Raw genomic sequence first — 13731 nt, 5'->3', positions numbered from 1 at the left:
CGCTTTACATGTAGAACCCATCATTCATTCACACCTGGTGGTGGTAAGCTACTTTCATAGCCACAGCTGCCCTGGGGTAGACTGACGGAACCGTGGCTGCAATTTTCGCCAACGGCCCCTCCGACCACCACCTTTTGGCTATGATTTGGCACCTTTACATTTTATATGTTCATTAATGTGCATTGTCCCATGTAACAAAGATGTAACAAATATAGCAAATGGCGACTTCCTACTGGGAGTTTTATAATGCATCTATGAAGAAGCTTATTGGTGTGTCTGGTGGGACTGGCAAAAGTTAAGTAGGAGAAAATGCGGTCGGTTATTAATCATTTAATGTCTCTGCGCGGCCCGGTAGCAAATGTGTCACGGACCGGTACCGGTCCCTGGACCGGTGGTTGGGGACCACTGCTTTACATGGTTAAAATAAAAACAGTACAGTACTCAAACATCAGCGTATAGCATGATACAAAAACATAGCAAATAAAGTCATAATATTGGAATATTACAGGAGTATTAGTGGAACCTGTTTTTAACTGCCTTTTGTCCGAATAAGCGGTAGCTCTCAGCTCAGGGAGTGCATTCCACTATTTAGCAGCAATTAACTCAATGGCTCTATTACCTTTAGCTTTTAATTTTGTACAAGCTACAGCAAGTAGAAGGCGGTCAGCAGGCCGCACTGACCTAACAGGAAAGGATGGCCTGACTTCTCAAAAAGTTTGTCTCTAAATAACACCTTAACCGATCGTGTTCGGTAGAGATGTCCGATAATGGGTTTTTTGCCGATATCCGATATTCCGATATTGTCCAACTCTTAACTACCGATTCTGATATCAACCGATACCGATATATACAGTCGTGGAATTAACACATTGTTCTGCCTAGTTTTGTTGTGATGCCCCGCTGGATGCATTAAACAATGTAACAAGGTTTTCCAAAATAAATAAACTCAAGTTATGGAAAAAAATGCCAACATGGCACTGCCATATTTATTATTGAAGTCACATGTGCATTTTTTTTTTAACATGCCTCAAAACAGCAGCTTGGAATTTGGGACATGCTCTCCATGAGAGAGCATGAGGAGGTTGAGGTGGGCGGGCTTGGGGGGAGGAGGGGTTGAGGTGGGGGGGATAGTGGGTAGCGGGGGGTGTATATTGTAGCGTCCCGGAAGAAGTAGTGCTGCGAGGGGTTCTGGGTATTTGTTCTGTTGTGTTTATGTTGTGTTACGGTGCGGATGTTCTCCCGAAATGTGTTTGTCATTCTTGTTTGGTGTGGGTTCACAGTGTGGCGCATATTTGTAACAGTGTTAAAGTTGTTTATACGGTCACCCTCAGTGTGACCTGTATGGCTGTTGACCAAGCATTCACTTGTATGTGTGAAACGTCGTAGATATTATGTGACTGGGCCGGCACGCAAAGGCAGTGCCTTTAAGGTTTATTGCCGCTCTGTACTTCTCCCTACGTCCGTGTACACAGCGGCGTTTTAAAAAGTCATGAATTTTACTTTTTGAAACTGATACCGATAATTTTGAAACCGACACCGATAATTTCCGATATTACGTTTTAAAGCATTTATCGGCCGATAATATCGTTAGTCCGATATTATCGGCCATCTATAGTGTTCGGTTTTTGAAAAGTCTGAGTAACACACCTGTAATATTCGTTTGGAAACCAGATCTCTCGAGGGGGGGTGTGCGGCACAAGAGGACCCTTAGTATCATGCATGCGCCAGTGTCAAGATGAAGAATTCAAAAATTCACAAAGAAAAAAAGGGAGCGGAACTAACCGTCTTTTAGTGCCATTTTTCGGTATCAGTTGGATGCTAAAATTGACTAACCTGTTAGATTATGTCCTCATCCTTCTACTATCAAGGTGAGAGCCATTATTTATGAGCAACAATAAACTTTCATGACCACCGAGGTGAACAAATCAGCTCAAAATAGCCGCTAAAGATAGCTGGTCTGTGTTAGTGCTTATATTAACAATATCACTAATACTTGGTACAAATTCAGGTCACGAAGTGTAAATTAAGTAATGGTAGCGGTTTTTGCATAGCTATTTATTGGGTTCCATTAACTCCATTGTAATCAGACTTTTAGTTACGCGTTACAATGCATTACAAATAAATACATACGTCGTCTTGTCTCTCTCCCTGATACCGAAGTACATGTCAAACTACTTCCATAACGTAAATGACCGCCATAACCACAACACCAGGGGGAGCTCCACAAACCATGTTAAACCCAGATTCCGATCTAACAAAGGTCTTAACTCATTCTCCTTCTATGCCACATCAATATGGAATGCACTCCCAACAGGTGTAAAAGAAAGGGCATCTCTATCCTCCTTTAAAACCGCACTAAAAGAACACCTCCAGTCAACTTCAACCCTTGACTAACACCCTCCCCCCTCCACATCCCACCTCCCCGGATTGTAAATAACCAAAATGTAAATAATCAAATGTATATACTTGTTCTTATGCTTTCTGAACTCACTATGTTCTCTGCTCGCTGTACATATCCTACCAAGTCAGACCTACACTGTTTCAATGTCCATTTCTCTGATGATGCAATTGTTGATGACTGAAGTGCTGATATCAATCAAACATAACCCCCCCGCCCCAATCCCCTCCTCATCCCACCCCCCGGATTGTAAATAATGTAAATAATTTAATGTATATACTCTGATGATTAACTTGTGTGATGACTGTATTATGATGATAGTATATATTTGTACCATGAAGTTTAAAAACGTATTCGGGTGTTACCATTTAGTGGTCAATTGTACGGAATATGTACTGTACTGTGCAATCTACTAATAAAAGTTCCAATCAATCAATCTCATAATGATTGTGAACGATGGGCGTAATCCCAAGAAAAGTGCAGTTCCCCTTTGATGCCCATCAAACCCTGTTTGTATCCAACATACACCCACACCAAACAAAATAAAGTAGCCGCACCTTGTGAATTATTGTTGACAAATATGAGCATGCCAATACGAACACAGTCTTGAGGCAGGAATGGGAAAATGTTTCTAAATGTTCTGAACTCCTGAAGCCACGTTGTTGTAACACGTGGCTTGGCATTGTCTTGCTGAAATAAGCAGGGGCGTCCATGATAACGTTTCTTTCTTTCTTGGAACCTGTATGTACCTTTTAGCAATAATGGTGCCTTCACAGATGTGTAAGTTACCCATGCCTTGGGCACTGATACATCTCCATACCATCACAGATGCTGGCTTTTCAACTTTGCGCCTATAACAATCCGGATGGTTCTTTTCCTCTTTGTTCCGGAGGACACGACCTCCACAGTTGCCAAAAACAATTTGAAATGTGGACTCGTCAGACCACAGAACACTTTTCCACTTTGCATCAGTCCATCTTAGATGAGCTCGGGCGCAGCGAAGCCGGCGGCGTTTCTGGGTGTTGTTGATAAATGGCTTTCGCTTTACATAGTAGAGTTTTAACTTGCACTTACAGATGTAGCGACAAATTGCAGTTACTGACAGTGGTTTTCTGAAGTGTTCCTGAGCCCATATGGTGTTATCCTTTACACACTGATGTCACTTTTTGATGCAGTACCGCCTGAGGGATTTAAGGTCCGTAATATCATCGCTTACGTGCAGTGATTTCTCCAGATTTTCTTAACTTTTGATGATATTACGGACCGTAGATGGTGAAATCCCTAAATTCCTTGCAATAGCTCGTTAAGAAATGTTGTTCTTAAACTGTTTGACAATTTGCTCATGCATTTGTTCACAAAGTGGTGACCCTCGCCCCATCCTTGTTTGTGAATGACTGAATGGAAGCTGCTTTTATACCCAATCATGGCACCCACCTGTTCCCAATTAGCCTGTTCACCTGTGAGATGTTCCAAATAAGTGTTTAATGAGCATTCCTCAACTTTATCAGTATTTTTGCCGCTTGTGCCAGCTTTTTTGAAACATGTTGCAGGCATCAAATTCCAAATGAGCTAATGTTTGCAAAAAATGTTGTTTTTCAGTTCGAACGTTAAGTATCTTGTCTTTGCAATCTACTCAATTGAATATAGGTTGAAAAGGATTTGCAAATCATTGTATTTTGTTTTTATTTACGATTTACACAATGTGCCAACTTCACTGGTTTTGGGTTTTGCAGTTTAGCCGGCCCTTCTGTTGGTTGCAGCCAAGTACTACACTCCAGTTCTCAGAATCTACGTTTTTTTTGACTTACTGAAAAATAACCACTTTTGTTTTTACCTAAAATCGAAAGTTGGATTTTTTTCCCCTCTGTTTTTTTGTTTGTTCATTTACCAAGAGAGCTACACCACACCTACACGACATCACACCAAACGCCAGCAGGCAGGAACAAACACAAAAAAGCAAAGACCAACTGTAGCATGCCCTTGAGCTCCTGGTGACAAGGTGTATGTAACCGTGTGAAGCACCCAGAGGTGTCTTAACTTGGCTGAAATGATCATGAAGAGCCTGTTCACTGCTCGGTGCTCTGATCTATCAGCTGGGAGAGCCACTGTAACCACTGTTATTTTCAACAGTGATTTACTGTAATCACAAATACGCTCCGTGCGGCTGGTGCCACTTGCTTCACTAATTACTAATGGTGATTCAATGTAACACTGTGGCCATTTCCTCTCCTGTGCAGGCCCATTCCTTCACTGTTGTCCCTGTAAATTAGGTGTGCACCGCTGATTAATGGTTAATGGCCACAATTCCAAGAGAGGCATCATCAGCAAAGCATTTAATTAAATGGTTGTCTCAATTACTTAGTGGACTAATGTAGCTTGAACACAGTCTAACTTTATTAAACCATATGAAATGCCCCTCGAAGACGAGAGCCTGCACAAAACAATTAAATAATAATGTGCAATATTCAACTTGTATTAGAGCAGGGGTGTCAAACTCATTTGAGCTCGGGGGGCCGCGTGGAGGAAAATCTATTCCCAAATGGGCCGTAACGTTAAAATCATGGCATGATAACTTAAAAATAAAGTTGTTTTCTTTGTTTTACTTTGGCCAAAAATAGAACAAGCACATTCTGAAAACGTACAAATCACAAATAATCCTCTGGTTTGTTGAAAATTCTGATGAAATTGGTGCAGCTTCAAAAACACAACGAGCTTAGACCTCGTCTCAGTGTATCTTCAAAGCCAGGATTAAACTTTAAGTCACAGTGTTTCTGGGATTGAACAAAAAAACACAACATGTAAACTCTTCGAGGTATCAAATACGTCCTTTGTCATGTCCACGTATCAATCCAGTGCTAACTCAACAAACCGTAAGAAACAATCAATCAATCAATCAATCATCCATTTTCCATCCATTTTCTACCGCTTGTCCCTTTAAGGGTCACGGGGGGCGCTGGAGCCTATCTCAGCTACAATCGGGCGGAAGGCGGGGTAAACCCTGGACAAGTCGCCACCTCATCGCAGGGCCAACACAGATAGACAGACCACATTCACACTCACATCCACACACTAGGGCCAATTTAGTGTTGCCAATCAACTTATCCCCAGGTGCATGTCTTTGAAGGTGGGAGGAAGCCGGAGTACCCGGAGGAAACCCACACATCAATCAATCAATGTTTATTTATATAGCCCTAAATCACAAGTGTCTCAAAGGACTGCACAAGCCACAACGACATCCTCGGTACAGAGCCCACATAAGGGCAAGGAAAAACTCACCCAAGTGGGACGTCGATGTGAATGAAAGCAATGGATGTCGAGTGGGTCTGACATAATATTGTGAAAGTCCAGTCCATAGTAGATCCAACACATCAGCGAAAGTCCAGTCCATAGTGGATCCAACATAATAGTGAAAGTCCAGTCCATAGTGGGGCCATCCCGAGCGGAGACGGGTCAGCAGCGCAGAGATGTCCCCAACCGATGCACAGGCGAGCGGTCCACCCCGGGTCCCGACTCTGGACAGCCAGCACTTCAACCATGGCCACTGGACATGTGTAACTCCCCCTCCACAAGGGAGAGGGGGGCAGAGGAGAAAAGAAAAGAAATGGCAGATCAACTGGTCTAAAAAGGGGGTCTATTTAAAGGCTAGATTATACAACTGAGTTTTAAGATGGGACTTAAATGCAGCGGCAAAAACTATTCAAAAGGGTTAATTTCACTTTTCTCGTGTTTGACATAGACATTTTGGGGGAGAAAGGGTGCCAAATAACGATGTGTTCGACGCAGAAGACATAAAACGTCAGGTTTTAAGTTTGATGTGGGTCGAGGAGGAGGAGCCACAGTCACCCTTTACTGTGTACCTCCTGCTTGGCCTCGGTATAAACCGTTTGCTTGCCTAACAGAATTGCTATTGTGACATCCAGTGGACACATTTAGAACAGGAGTTTATTTCATAAAAAAAAAAAAAGCAGCTCATTTTTTTACTTGGTACACTCATCACGCGGGCTGGATAAAACCTGTTCCCCGGCCGTACGTTTGACACCCCTGTATTAGAGAAAAGAAGTAAAGTTAGTACCTGAAATGACTTGGTGTTTATTTCAATTTCCTGGATATAAAACCCCAGAAGCGAAAAGGACTGATGGTCAAGTGACACATGAGTGTTGTAATTTGCAGGATATTTTGAGAGCCCATATATTTCCTAAATAAAAAATCCTTCAAATTAATTGCTTCTATCAATTTCTCCAATTCCTGGGCTGCAGTGCGAAAGACAAAGTGCCGAGCCAAACGTGGTGCCCTGTGCCATCAATCACTGCTCCGTATTAACTAGCCCACCTCCCATCGCAAAGAAAACAATTAAAGTTAAACTTGTTGATTTGTTATGGTAGACCATAAATCACGCTGATATGTGAAACCACCTCCTGGGGCCCCTTCTCATGTTCCTCGATCTGTGAGCCGAGACTAGGAAAGCAACACGTTTAACCGCTCCAGTGGTATTCGTTCATACACCAGTCACATCAAAACATGGCAAGTGAAGGCTTGCTCTGTTTTACTGTTTGAAAAAAAAAAAAGATTACAATTCAAATATTTATGTTTGTTTGTTTTGCCTTCTGCTCTGTGCATATGACACATTGTCTTAAAGAACCCAGTATGAGAGGTTCCTGTCACCTGTGGCCAGTAGCTTAGGGGTGTCAAACTCATTTAAAATGCAGTCCATGTTCGAGTTGAAGTTAATTAAAGAGTATTTAGACAGGGGTAGAGTTTTTTTTATTATACTTTTCCACATTTTCTTGTAATCAGACCATATTTTTGGTATATTAGATGGAATCTTTACCTGACATGTTTCGACCGTCGTCTGCAGTCTTCTTCAGAAGGGTCACTTGACCACTGTGACGTGTTGCCTTTCAGCTGTTCTTATAGGCGTAAGTCTACCTGGTTGGCTCCCCCCTCCCCCGCCGCTTGATGATTAATGGAGGAGAGAGTCCCAGGTATGCGATACCATGAATGCTTCCTCATCCCGATTGATGGTTTCCTTGGGCTGCTTCCTTAGTTCGATCGCCTCCTTAATCCATCGTTTGAATTTGTTACTTTCTGTCCGTAGGATTTTGCCGTTGTCCCAGTCCATGATGTGGGTATTTATTTTGCAATGATCTGATATGGCTGATTTTAAGTGTGGAGGGGGGCGTGGCCTGCGGGCCTGCCGCGGAACGGGGTGTGCAAGGACCGGCCTTGAAGACAGGGACAGGTGAGTAGATGGCCCAGGTGGGCCTTGTTATGAATGAATGAATGAAATAAGTTCATTTCGGTCATATAATCAACCATCAACCATTTTGTGTGACCAGTTTAACAGTACAGATTATACATATTTAACAATCATACACATTTACACACAAAAATTAAATACAATAAAAAGAATGTCCGAAAAAGGAATAGGCTGAAGCCAAAGCTTATATTTGCCTATCCTATACCTCCACTGAAAATAAGATTGCCTGGAACATCAACGTTAAAAAAATAAAAATCAATGGGATGAAAGTAATTGTTACTATATTTAATAATTTTCAATTATTTCACCTTTCAAGGTTTTCTTAAACCTTAACAAAGAACTACCCAATCACCTGTCGCCTTTATTAGCAGCAGCCGGAACGAGACACGACGGTGGGAGTTGGAGCCCGGAAAAGACACGCGAACTGAGACACGCTGGACTGAAAAGTCCGAAAATATATTGCCAGAAAGCAATCCCTGCATGACAATAAAAGACTGTTACCGCAGACTGCCGGGCTCACAAGAAGAATCTTTGTGTCAGGAGAACCCACAGGAGGGCAACTTCTACATTATGATTTCCTGTTCAGATTTTTGTTTTAGGCTTCTTGTAAACCTTCCAGTTGTCTCTTTTTTCGCATTCTTTCTGATGTTCTTGGATGACGCCTTAAAGCAGGGGTCGGGAACCTTTTTTGCTGAGAGAGCCATGAAAGCCAAATATTTTAAAATGTATTTCCGTGAGAGCCACATCATATTTTTTAACACTGAATACAACTAAATGCGTGCAGCACTGTGAAAGAGGGGTTAGTGCATCTGCCTCACAATCGTCATCGGGATCTTTCTGTGTGGAGTTTGCATGTTCTCCCCGTGACTGCGTGGGTTCCCTCCGGGTTCCCTCCGGGTTCCCTCCGGGTACTCCGGCTTCCTCCCACCCCCAAAAACATGCACCTGGGGATAGGTTGATTGGCAACACTAAATTGGCCCTAGTGTGAGAATGTGAGTGTGAATGTTGTCTGTCTGTGTTGGCCCTGTGATGAGGTGGCGACTTGTCCAGGGTGTACCCCGCCTACCGCCCGATTGCAGCTGAGATAGGCTCCAGCGACCCCCCGCGACCCCATAAAGGGACAAGCGGTAGAAAATGGATGGATGGATGGACAACTAAATGCGTGCATTTTTTAAGTAAGACCAACATTTTTAGAGTATAATAAGTTTATAATTATTTTTAATAACATTGTTATTTCTTGAACAGGTGCGATAGCAAACGGATGGATGGATTAAAATGCATGAGAATGTTTTATATTTTGAACGTCATTTTCAACATCGTGATTACCAGCGGAATTATTCATTACTTATCGTGTTAAGCAATGTCAGCTAAGATTTATCTGAGAGCCAGATGCAGCCATCAAAAGAGCCACATCTGGCTCCAGAGCCATAGGTTCCCTACCCCTGCCTTAAAGTGTTCCAGTTCCATGCACACATTTAAAAATAACTTTAAGACCAATGTCTTAGAAAAATATATCGCTCTTGAATCAACACCAGTAGTTAATTACAAAACTAAATATGGGATATAAATAATAATGGAATTATAAGTGTTCGTGTATAGTATATTATTGGTACAAATGTTTAACCAACACGTGTACAGGGATGTTTCACAACTGTTTGTCTACGTCTTTACTGTGTATATATTTGAACAGTGTTTATATTGTGTACAAGGTGTATTTATAATATGTTGTGTAAAGGAAATTTCATATTTCTGAGAAGCTCAAGATCAGAGTCCGATGTCTCGTGGTTTTACTACATCTTGTATTTGAGATTGTTTATAAGGTTAGGCGAAATAAGTGCTTAACTTCAACCTAAACCCTTTCGGTCTGTAAAATTCTCAATTTATGAATGTAAAACTGTTTGTTTATTTTGTTGACCAATGACCGAAGAAATAATAAACTCAAATAAACTAAACTTCTTTCTTCCTTGTGTTGAATGTCCTCCCTGTTTTTCCGATGTATGATTTTTTTGCATGATTTACACGGGATTTCGGAAAATTACATTGCATTTCTTGTCTTCTTCTATTTTGTTTTTTGGATGTAGTTGTGAGGTTTAACTGTTGTGTTTATATTGTTTACAAGAAAATGTGGAAAAAGTATATGAATAAGAAGGCATAATGAACCTTTTTGAGCAGGAGTAGAGTTACTAACATAATTTTCAGTTCAGTTCAGTTCAGTTTATTTCGAACATGCATACGATCCAATGTAATGCATCACACATTTCCAGTTGTTTCTTTACAGCATGTCCGAAAAGAAGTAGGAAGAAGCAGAGCTTATTTAATCCTACCCCTTTTCATACCATAGCAATTTTGTCCAATTTGCTTGTTCTCTGTAACAGAACGGTGAGCAAATAAATAATGAATAAAATATATAACATAGTAAGCAAACACATATTAAATAAATAAATAAATAATCTTTGTCTCAATAAAAAAAGAAAAAAAAAGGGTTCAAGACATGCATCATAATTCTTGTTTTGTGTACTTTGTGAACACTTGTAGTTTGAACAGTCTCTTAAACTGAATGATATTGGTGCTTTGTATGATTTATTTGGTTAATCCATTCCATAATTTAGTTACACATACAGATATAAAAATGTTTTAAATTAGATTTTCCTCTAAGGTTATATTTCTCCTCTTTTGTTGAGAAGAATTGTTGTACATTCTTGGGTAGCAGGTTATAGTTTGTTTTATACATAATTTTAGCTGTTTGCAAATGCACCAAATTGTTGAATTTCAATAAAGGGTTTGTATGTTCTATATATCCAACATTATGTTGTATTCTAATTGATCTTTTTTGTAACACAGTTAGTGAATGAAGCGCACATTTGTAGTTGTTTCCCCATATTTCTACACAGTAAGTCAGATATGGTAACACTAATTGTTTCTTTCAATACCACCTCAATGGATTAGAAACAAAACAAGTGATCATACCGTAAACTCCAGTTTAAAAATGATACCCAAACATTAGAATGTCTTTTTTGAAGGCTTTAAAAGTGTTTGAACATTTGACATAAAAAATTGATGACTTTCCAAGTAGTTTACAGTCCAAAGTCTGAGTTGTGTCTGCCTAATTTGCAGCCACTTTCCCTTGAGGCTTGTTTGTGGGTCTTGTACTGCATCAAAACAGTTCCAAAATACTCACCCATAAAAATCACATCCTACTTAGGCCTAGGCTGGCACGCAGACTGTGTTTGTGCTCCCTTTTGGCAATCGAGTACACAACTTCTGCAACTCCCCTCCTTTTGGATTGATCACTTTATACCAGGAGTGCCCATACTTGTTCTGCAGGCAAGCTACTTTTCAATTGACCAAGTCGAGGGGATCTACCTCATACATATATATAATTTATATTTATTTATTTATGAAAGAGACGTTTCTGTGAACAAGTTAAAGGTGTTTAATGATAATACAAGCATGTTTAACACATATACCGTATTTTTCGGAGTATAAGTCGCTCCGGAGTATAAGTCGCACCGGCCGAAAATGCATAATAAAGAAGGAAAAAAACATATATAAGTCGCACTGGAGTATAAGTCGCATTTTTTGGGGAAATGTATTTGATAAAACCCAACACCAAGAATAGACATTTGAAAGGCAATTTAAAATAAATAAAGAATAGTGAACAACAGGCTGAATAAGTGTACGTTTAATGACGCATAAATAACCAACTGAGAACGTGCCTGGTATGTTATAGTAAAATATTATGGTAAGAGTCATTCAAATAACTATAACATATAGAACATGCTATACGTTTACCAAACAATCTGTCACTCCTAATCGCTAAATCCCATGAAATCTTATACGTCTAGTCTCTTACGTGAATGAAGTAAATAATATTATTTGATATTTTACGGTTATGTGTTAATAATTTCACACATAAGTCGCTCCTGAGTATAAGTCGCACCCCCGGCCAAACTATAAAAAAAACTGAAAAACCGAAAAATACGGTAGATTCCTTTCTTTCATGAAGAGAAGAATATACGTTGGTGTATTACCTGACTCTGATGACTTGCATTGATTGGAATCAGACATTAGTGCTGATAACTTCCACATTTTCAAATTGAGGAGAAAAAAAGTCCTCCTTCCTGTCCAATACCACATGAAGGTGGTTAGTTTTTGTCATCTTATTTGTCCAGCTTCCATACTCCTTTTTATACACTTTACAAGAACTACATTGGCGGAAAACTCCGTAGCTTGCTAGCTTGTGCGTGCTAGCTTTCTGAGACTCCTATTTTGTTAGCGAAGGCAGGATAAAGCAGGGTTTTTATTGTATAAACAGGAACTTTAGAGGTATGACAGCAGACTCGGCGCGAGAGTCTGTTGAAATAGAAAGTGTTTCTCGCCCTCCTTGTAACAATAGGAGCTACTGTTAAGATATGCGTTCCCTGGAAACTATTGTTTGTGTTGCAACGGGGACATTATTCAGTGATGCACCGGAAAATGGAGTAGAGCTTGTGATGTACTGCCGAATTTGAACAACAAATTATGGCCCAGTTTGGTCCAAATAATAAATTATGTAGTCCGTGTGTGGTAGATATTATAATGTAACACTCCTCTCGGTCATTTTTTAGGAATGGCTAAATCAGGCTAGAATTAAGGTTTTAGAATGACCTTCCCAAAGTCCTGACTTAAAAGTGTGGACAATGCTGAAGAAACAAGTCCATGTCAGAAAACCAGCAAATTTAGCTGAACTGCACCAATTTTGTCAAGCGGAGTGGTCAAAAATTCAACCAGAAGCTTGTGGATGGCTACCAAAAGTGCCTTATTGCAGTGAAACTTGCCAAAGGACATCTAACCAAATATTAACAATGCTGTGTCTATACTTTTGACCAAGCAGATTTGGTCACATTTTCAGTAGATCCATAATAAATTCATAAAAGAACCAAACTTTATGAATGTTTTTTGTGACCAACAAGTATGTGCTCCAATCACTCTATCACAAAACAATAAGAGTTGTAGAAATTATTGGAAACTCAAGACAACCATGACATTATGTTCTTTACAAGTGTATGTAAACTTTTGACCACGACTGTACATGGTTTACACTACAACATATTAAACAATGACACTACCATTTATTATGATGTTATGTCAACATGACATCATAATAAACGCTATTTTCTGGATATATGTTCCCCAGGTAACTGCAATGTTGCATCACCTACTTTATATGATAAAAGGTAGCTAATTAATCACTGCTCAGATGTCACAGTGCCAGTCGCAAGTGTGATACCCTCCCAACTTTACTTGAAAGGGAAAGATATAATGAGTTATTTTGTCCAAACCTTAGACCAGACGTGTCAAACGTACGGCCCAAGGGCCGGATCAGGCCCGCGAACAGGTTTTATCCGGCCAGCAGGATGAGTTTGCTAAGTATAAAAAGGAGCCGACATTTTTGAAGAGAAGAAACTGCTGTTCTAAATGTGTCCACTAGGTGTCGCAATAGCAATTCTTTAAATATTTGTAGATTATACGACATATGTAAAAAAAAAATAACACAAGTTAGCGCACAAATCGAGGAACATTTGCAAACTACATAAATGACATCCTGTAATTTGATTCTGATATTTTTGTATCTTAATAAATTGGAAATCAACACCAATGAGTTGACTGATGAACATTATCACATAATTTATTCAGAAAATATAAATAACGACAAATAAAGATGGATTATACTACTAACCGCAACATGCATGTGTAAAAAAACCCAACAACATTATGATTTGTACATTTTCAGAATGTGCTTGTTCTATTTTTAAACAAAGAAAACAATCTGAAGTTGTCTTTATTTTTAAGTTATCGTGCCATGATTTTACCAGTCCGGCCCACTTGGGAGTAGATTTTCTCCATGTGGCCTCTGATCTGAAATGAGTTTGACACCCCTGCCTTAGACTCTGAAGACTACAGTATTTTTCGGACTATAAGTCGCTCCGGAGTATAAGTCGCTCCGGAGTATAAGTCGCTCCGAGTATAAGTCGCGCTGGCCAAAAATTCATAATAAAGAAGGAAAAAAACATATATAAGTCGCACTGGAGTATAA

This window comes from Entelurus aequoreus, linkage group LG04 (assembly GCF_033978785.1).
Source record: "Entelurus aequoreus isolate RoL-2023_Sb linkage group LG04, RoL_Eaeq_v1.1, whole genome shotgun sequence".
In the NCBI taxonomy this organism is placed as follows: Eukaryota; Metazoa; Chordata; class Actinopteri; order Syngnathiformes; family Syngnathidae; genus Entelurus; species Entelurus aequoreus.
This window is presented reverse-complemented; position numbering follows the sequence as displayed.